A 9,219-nucleotide genomic window follows, 5' to 3' on the forward strand; every position below is an offset into this window, starting at 1 on the left:
TGTACAGATCGAAGACGCTTTGACAATTTGTTTTTTGCTTGCTTTCGAACTAGGAGCTTAGTATTTTTTCATTGTATTTATTCGCAACAGATCCTAGTGACTGACTATGTCTTGGCTTACCGTGCACTATCTTTAAATTTTTCCACATCGAGCACAGTTCTTCTATAATTATATGTTGAAGAATTCTCGTCCATTGTCGTTTTGAAGAATACTAGGACCTCCAAAGAAACAAAATATGTCAAGAAGAACTAACGCAACTTCTTCTGCACGTTTAGTTTTCAACGGTCGTAATTGTACAAATTTTGTTAAGTGATCTTGGTAGACAAAAATGAACTTGAATTAATTATCTGCTTGGGCTTGAATATCTACCAAATATATTTAACATTTACTATTCATTTTTTTGACAGTATATGTTTCACTACTCAACCTTTTTTGGAATCTTTAGATTTTTCTGGTAAGTTTCACACACATCTAAATAGATCCCTATGATTTCGACAGTTTTATGTATTGCATTCCGCTTGGGTGCCGATCGTTTTAATTCGAATTTCTTACTTTTACCAAGATCGTCTGGAAAATGTGTACAATTACCGGTAAAAGTAGGAAATAAAGGGTTTTTAAAGAATATTTCCTACATTTACCGTTGACTCTGATAATTGTATACAATTACCGGTAATTGTGTACAACTACCAGATTGTCTACTTTTACCGTAACATATATATAAAATTTTTCCAAATTAAAATCAATGTTTGTAATTACTTTATTTATTTTATTCATATAATGAATTGTATAAGGGTATATTATATCAATAAAAATATTTTGCATAACACAAAAATATATAAAATAATAAATAAAAATTGTCTAATAGTAACAATAATATACTGTTACATATGTTTTAAAATATGTTGTATTTCTTCGATACTCTTTCCTTTAGTCTCTGGTAAAAACATGTACATGAAAAAAGAACCAGTAAAGGTGATTGTGGCAAATAGCCACATGCACCAATAGATTTCAATAGCTTCAGATACTAAAGCATACAGGGCCACGTAGAAAGCCACCAAAGAGTATGTGGTTGTAATTATGAAAGATGTAGCAGTAGATCTGAGCTCTTCAGTGAACATGACACTGATCATTACTAGAGGTATTGAACCTAGTCCTAGTGAATAAAAAATAATGAACGATAATATGCTTATAAGAGGTATCCAGCGTATCTGGTTAATTAAATAGTAATCTATATGTTTCAGATAAAAAAATGATCCCAGAACAAAAATTGAAAAACCTGTACCCATAGAAGATAACAGCAATAACGGTTTTCTGCCAACTTTTTCAACTACTAAGAAGGTTAAAAGGAGCACGTTAGTTTTGTTACTCCTACACATATTGCTATGGCATTTCCTGACATATTCGATCCAGACTCATTAAAAATAGGAGCTAAGAGAGGTAGTATGACTGGCATTCCTGATAAAAACTGTGTACACATTGGGATTAGAGCCAATAATACACCATATCTGCCCTCCTTGGTATTAAATAGCTTAATAAATTTGTTTCCATGTTGTACATTTGTTTCTAAACTTAAACTGATGCTAAGGAAATCATTTTTTAACTCTTCATCAGTTTTGTTGCTTCTTAGTTTTCTTATAGCAAACATGCATTCCTTTTCTTTCTCATGTTTTAGTAAAAACAATGGACTCTCAGGTACAAGAAAGAACAGCACCATAAAGGGTAATAAAGGTACTGCTAATAGAAGGGTGTACCACTGAATACTTAATAAAGGTCCAATTAGAAATGTGTACAGCTGACCTAAAGGCAGACAAACGGACATTAGACAACCAAATTTAGCCCTATTATGATCTTCGCATATTTCAGTCAGGTACATTGGTAAGACACCCAAAATCCCAGCGAAAAAGGTTGAAGTGAGTGTAAAAAAAATGGTAAATTGATATATATTGTCACCAAATGCCAATGCTGACATACTAAGGAACATTGCTAATCCCATTAGGTGTATACAGCACTTTCTTCCCAATATATCAGACAATTTTGGTAACAAAGCAGAACCAAGTAATGAGACTGCGCTCTGTGTTCCAAGCAACAACGATATTTCGAGGGTGGTAATAGGTCTGCCCAGGGGATTTTCGACTGTGTTATTTGATTTTAGTTTTACTATAGCAGGGGAGGGCCAAACTAATGATGAGCCTCCGGAAAGCCATGTTAAAATACCTGAAAATAAAAAAATGATTATAAAATTATACTCACACTTAAATAATAAAAATTATTAAATTATAAATAAACAATCCGTCTGGTTATAAACATCCCAAAGACAAATTGAGCGCTCAATACTTGGCTTAACATTAATAGACAGGGTAAAAAATGAAAAGATATGTAGATTGTTAAATATGAACGATGTCTTCGAACGCATTATAAGACTTGTAGCTGGACTGGACATATATTACTAATGCGGGATGGGAAATCGACAAGAAAGACTCTGGAATGAACGCCAAGGAGTATTAAACATAGCCAGATAACCATAGCTAATAGGGTGCGCCGAAAAAACTTTTTTTTATTTCGTGTTGCTATACCGCGGAAAAGTTGCTACTAGGATAGAGTTTTAAATTACAAAAAGAATTTTTCAAATTGGTTGATATCATCCGGTCGCGCATTGGTCGTAAAATTTGAAAAATTGGTGGTTTTTTTAATTTTTTAAAAACTCAAAAATATTTTATCCCGTTTTGCTATACCGCGTACATCTTTCCTTAAGGGGTCAGGATTAAAATAAAGCAAAGAAAAAAAGATATATTGACATATTCCGGTCGCGCATCGTCCATAAAATATTAAAAAATATCGTTTTTTGCTATTTTCTTATTTGAAAATAAAACGCTTTTAATAATATAAAACCAACTTAACGGCCCTACTTTTCATGTGCCAGGTAGAAGACTTAAATAAAAAAAAACTGAATTGCAATAAAAATGCAAAAAAAAAAAATCAAAAACAACCAATTTTTTGAAATGTTACGACCAATGCGCGATCGGAAGATATCAAACAATTTGAAAAATTCTTCTTGTAGTTTAAAACTCTATCCTAGTAGCAACTTTTCCGCGGTATATCAACACGAAATAAAATAAAGAAGTTTTTTTCGGCCCACCCTAATAGCTAATGTGTTGAGGACGTTGACCGCCCCTTAAGATCTTGGCGGTTATACTCGTATACTCTAGTTTAACACAATTTTCTTAATAATCTGTTTTTAAAATTATTTCCGGACTGGAAATCGAGTCGTCATATAATAGTAGTTAAAAGTACAATTTTACCCCCTCTGTGGCTCAGTAGTAAGAGCGCCTACCTTTGGATCGAAAGGTCCCAATGGTCGTGAGTTCGAATCTCACCAGGGTCAGGAATATTTCGTTTATTATAAATACCACCTATTCTCGAAGCGGAAGTAGAAGTTGCTATAAACAACATTAAGGAGGGAAAAGGCGCAGGACCAGACGAGTTCTACTCAGAATTTTTAAAAATTATGGATAAAGACGAAGTAAAAAAAGACTTACCTTGATCTTCAACAAAATAAACCAAAGTGGAAAAATACCCCAACAGTGGCTAAGATCAACTTTTATAACAATCCCTAAAAAACCAAATGCCAAAAAATGTGAAGATTATCGAATAATAAGCCTTATGAGCCATCTCCTGAAAACTTTTTTAAAAATTATACATAAAAGAATATATAAAAAGTGTGAAGAACACATGACAAACACACAATTCGGCTTCAGGGATGCATTGGGTACTCGAGAGGCACTTTTTGCAATACAAGTTCACTTTCAAAGATGTAGAGACGTGAATTGTGATATATATGTGTTTTTTGTTGATTACCAGAAAGCGTTCGATAGAATAAAACATGACGAACTGATGAAAATATTAAATTCAATTGGTCTAGACAGCAGAGATCGCCGTATAATAAACAATATCTATTACGAACAAACTGCAGCTGTTAGAGTAGGGGATCAGTTAACAGACGACATAAAGATAAAAAGAGGTGTGCGACAGGGATGTATATTGTCCCCATTATTGTTCAATACATATTCAGAGCACATTATGAACCTAGCGCTAACGGACATAGACGAGGGAATACTTATAAACGGAGAACGATTGAACAACATAAGATACGCTGATGATACTGTCATTTTTGCAGACAGTCTTGAAGGTCTGCAGACACTTGTCTCCAGGGTGGCAGAAGTAAGTAGCAGGTTTGGGCTTGATTTTAACATAAAAAAAACCAAATACATGGTTATAAGCAAAAATAGGATACCACCTGGTCAATTACTAGTTAACCAACAACCTATAACACAAATCACCAACTTTTGTTATTTGGGTGCAAACTTAAATGAACAGTGGGACCACTCGACGGAAATTAAGATAAGGATCGAGAAGGCAAGATCAGCCTTCGTCAAAATGAAAAGAATCTTTAACAGCCACGATATAAAATTGGAAATAAAAATTCGTTTAGTAAAGTGCCACGTATTCTCCGTTCTTTTATATGGCGTGGAGTCATGGACCTTAACTGAAGCATCACTGAAGAGACTCGAAGCATTTGAGATGTGGTGCTATAGACGCATTTTGAGGATTTCCTGGATAGACAGAGTTACCAACGAAGAAGTTCTACATAGAATGGGTAAAGAGCGCGAACTAGTCGTAACCATAAAACGTCGCAAACTGGAATACCTGGGCCATGTAATGCGCAATGAATAACGATATGACCTACTTCGGACCATACTTCAAGGTAAAGTGCATGGGAAAAGAGGTCCAGGACGAAGAAGAATATCCTGGCTGCATAACCTGCGAAAATGGTTTAACTTAACCACTACCGGACTTTTCAGGGCAGCAGTCAACAAAGTCAGAATAGCCATGTTAGTGTCCAACATCCGTAACGGATAGGCACTATAAGAAGAAGATAAATAAATAAATGAAAATATGTAGTTTCTGTCCTTGTGGGATCGCTACTCACCGGACGGATCGCAGACATTCGTCGAGAATGACGTCAACTTTGCAAAGTAACAAGACACTGACTCAACACACACACTACACATGACACTAGGTACATAACTGCAAAAATTCACCGTACCTACCATGCCAATGGCCATTAGTTGTCGAGGCATTAGCTAAATAAAAAAAGTACAATTTTCAATACAATCACCACTGTGGCTAATCCCATATAAACATAATATTTATTTAAATTAAACAGCGAATAATAAAAGCAAAAGCAGCATTAGTTAGAATGAGACCCATTTTCAACAGTTGAGATATATACTTAGAAACAAAATACCGTCTGTTAAAATGCTACATATTCACAGTTCTGCTCTACGGAATGGAAGCGTGGACACTGACTGTTGCATCTATGAATCGGCTCGAAGCTTTCCAAAGCTGGTGTTATAGAGGCATTATACATATATCCTAGGTTGACTGAATTACTAATGTGGAAATCCTGCGTAGAATGGGGAAAGAGTGTTAAATTCTCATAACCATCAAAACTAATAAATTAGAATATCTAGGAGATGTAGAAGATGTGAAGAATCGGCAGATTCACTTACCTCGGAACTACCCTCAACTCACAATGGGACCACGCTCAAGAGATTAGATCTAGAATTGAAATGGCACGGTCTACATTTATCAAGCTGAGACCCTAGCTGTGCTGCAGTGATCTCAGTTTGGGAACAAAGACGCGGATAGTAAGGTGCTACGTTCTTCCGGTGCTACTGTATGGAGTTGAAGCCTAGACACTGACGCAAGCCACTGAAAAGCGGATTGAAGCCTTCGAGATGTGGATCTACAGGAGGATACTAAAAATGTCTTATGTGGACCATGTCACCAACATTGAGGTCCTACAACACATGATAAAAGAAAAAGAAGTGCTTAATTTAGTAAAACAACGTAAGTTTGAGTACCTTGGCCACGTGATCCGGAACGAAGAAAAATATCGAGTTCTTCAACTCGTCATGCAGGGAAAAATATTTGGCAGGAGAGGGCCGGGACGCCGTCGTATCTCGTGGTTGAAAAACCTCCGACAATGGTTTGGGATAACCTCCGCGGGGCTGTTTCGCAGAGCAGTCAACACAACAATGATAGCCTTGATGATCGCCAACATCCGGACCGGATAAAGCACTGAAGAAGAAGAAGGAGATGTAGATTTTAGAATGAGACATAATACGTAGGATCTCATACTAGTTAATAGATTTACTAGGCAAAAACACTAATATATGTGGCTATACCTATGTAGAGAAATGAAGAAATACAAATAAGGAGACGCTGGTGTTATGTACTAAGAAAAATCTCCAAAAACATACAACAACTAGGTCTAAGTCTAAGTAAACTAAGTAAGTCTATGTAAGGCCAAGCAGAAAGCTGTGCTACCCTAGACCAGATGCGAACGAAAAATTTTGTGAGATACACTCTGACGTACTAAGTCACCGAGGACTCGGACAACATGGGTATCCTCCCACCAGAGCTCAATACTTTTGATAACGTAGATATTTGGGAAGAGCGAATTTTCCCCTTAGAAGTAGGCCGTATATCTAAATCTGAGGTTATTTATTTATTACTTACTAGTATATTCTACTAAAATTGCCAAATTAATAAAATAAATATATTTACTAGTTATCATGGTAAAATAAAGAAACCAAGTATCCTTTTTCTGATCCTTTAGATTCTTCAGTTTTTCTTGTCCCACGGGTACATATTTTACTTGTAAAAACTCATAGTCCGCCACATTGGAATTATTTGCTAACTTTTCATTCATTATATTGGTCCTAAAACAATTGGGAAAATACTTGAAATAATCAATACAAATAACTTGACATAATTTTATGAAAAATAATGTTGGAAACAACAAAAAAAGAAATCGGTTAGAAAAGGCTAAAGGGCTGCTTCAAGGAGATTTATTCTGTAAAGTGAGTCGTTAACCCGGCATCCAACAGGGGAATTTTTGTGCCACACAAAAAGAGGTGGGGTGTGACAAACCCCAGCAATTGAAGGAGTTATATAATTTCAAAAATTATCTTTACGTTTAGTTTTCTCTGTGATATTTGGAATGTCAACATCTTGAAGCTAGTCAGGATAATATCGCAGTTTGGGGGGGGGGGGGGGGGGTTAAAAATCTTTAAAAATTGCGCTACGTAATACTTGAACGCTTCCTATAGGCAATCGTTTTTTTGGCATCACACATTCCTTTAGGCGTTGTCTTCATTGTGGAATAATGTCATATAATTTAGTTACCTTAAAATATACATAATATTGCGCCTGTGTCCTTATTACCTTTTCCGGTTTTGGCCCTCTCAGCATTAGCAAGCCCGCCACAAACCATTTTTCGTCAAGCTGTGGTCGAGAGTGGATGTGTGGTAAGTACCGTTCATTTTTGAATCTTGCCCTAATATGTGATACTGCATTTGTTTGCCAAGTAAAATTATTCAAGTAAACCCTGTGTTAGTGCCATAACCTGTGAAAAGACGGGTTGATACGACCTAATCCTCGAGTTTTGAATATGGGTGCCTTAGCAGTAGCGCTTTTTATCATATTTTAAGGATGAACTTCTGGGTAAAGCAATGTCAATGACTAAAAATAAATACAAGCATTACATAGCTACACACATAATCCACATGAGTTTAGAATTTCGTTAACTTACATAGTGAAAAAAGAAGACTTCACATAAAATCTTGTTTTTGCTCTCCTAAAAAGTTAGCGATTTCGGGGTTATGCCACTAACGAAGTCGGGGAGTGATGTCACCTGATATTTTGTATTTGTCTAAAGTAAAGATACATATTATTGTATGTTACTTACTTGAATAAACGTTCGATGCATTCAGTTTTACTGAAAAAACATGTCTGGCAATGTCTTGATTGCCTATATTTAAGAGAATAATAAGATGGAAAAATAATAACAAAACAAGATTTTTATCCTTCCGCTGCTACTATTTTGTATACCTATGTATATATTTTGTTTATATGTCTTTTACTAAAGTTATACTTAGGACACAGATAACTAAAAATAAACAAGTTACGTATTATTTATAAGGTAACTATTTATAATCGCTCTTTGGAAAATATGCATCAAAAAAAGTTAAAATATGCAGAAATTTATGCAGGAATTAATAAAAAAAAATGCACTTTGATATTTGAAATATGCACTTTAATAAAAATATGGGTTTTTTACAGTTTTATTTTTATTTGCGCTAAAAATATTCATATTGGTATTGGAAATATTTATTAAAATATTTATTTGTAAACAAACTTCAAGAATAAAATCATTTTCCATAAGAGTATAGAGCAGTATATTTCTAGATAGCGATCAATGACATACACAAACTTCTTCCTTTTTCTTCTTCTCGTAGCACTACAACCTGGGGTGAATCTTATCTGACTGCACAACCACTTTCCATTTTGAACGGTCGTCCATGTGATGTGAGTAGCCCTCTTGTTCTTAAATCTGACCATATGTTATATAAGGTAATTTTTCCTGTCAGAGCTTCCTTCCAGATTAACTTAGTAAGGCAGTTATTAGGGAGTCTTTGCACATGGCTAGTCCATCTTAGACGTTAGGATTCAATCTTTTCCATTACGTCGCTAGATCTACACATTTCATCTGTTTGACTGCAACATTTATTCTTATTCTGAATTGGTTAGTATTCGAGTCATGATAGGGTCCAGAGATCCTTCTGTTGATTATTATCTCAAAACACTTGATATTTGATCATGTGAACTAGTCAAATCATAGCTCAGATGTTATCTGGGACGTATTAATGGAATATTTTAAACATCCATGCTTAAGTTCGCATGTTTCCTTGACGGATTACTTGTAAAGGGTTTTCATCCACATATTTTTGTAATACTATATCTTGGTGGTTAGCATGTAAGTTTCACGTAAGCACTGATGATGATTAGTAAACCAATCGAAAACTAGTTCTGTGATGTAGCCCTTTTTAGGGATTTTAAATATCTTCTTCTTTCTTCTTCAGCCTGTGTTCGTCCACTGCTGGACATAGGCCTCTTCCATTTGCTTCCATCGATTTCTACTCTTGGCAATTCTCATCCACTGCTTGCCCGCGACTTGTTTGATATCATCTGCCCACCTCTTCTGCGGTCTGCCTACTCCTCGCCTGTTCTCTCTTGGTCTCCAGTTTGTTAGTCTCTGTGTCTATCTTTCGGGATTATCTCGGGCAACATATCCGACCCATTGCCACTTGAGCC

At 35.5% G+C, this 9,219-nt stretch overlaps 1 pseudogene; it reads right to left on the minus strand.

Moving 5' to 3' along the window:
- Positions 1–796: 796 nt before the first annotated feature.
- On the minus strand, positions 797–7,998 carry LOC126882817 (facilitated trehalose transporter Tret1-like; annotated as a pseudogene).
- Between the last annotated feature and the right edge of the window lie 1,221 nt (positions 7,999–9,219).

The sequence above is a fragment of the Diabrotica virgifera genome, chromosome 3 (genome assembly GCF_917563875.1).
Source record: "Diabrotica virgifera virgifera chromosome 3, PGI_DIABVI_V3a".
Classification (NCBI taxonomy): domain Eukaryota; kingdom Metazoa; phylum Arthropoda; class Insecta; order Coleoptera; family Chrysomelidae; genus Diabrotica; species Diabrotica virgifera.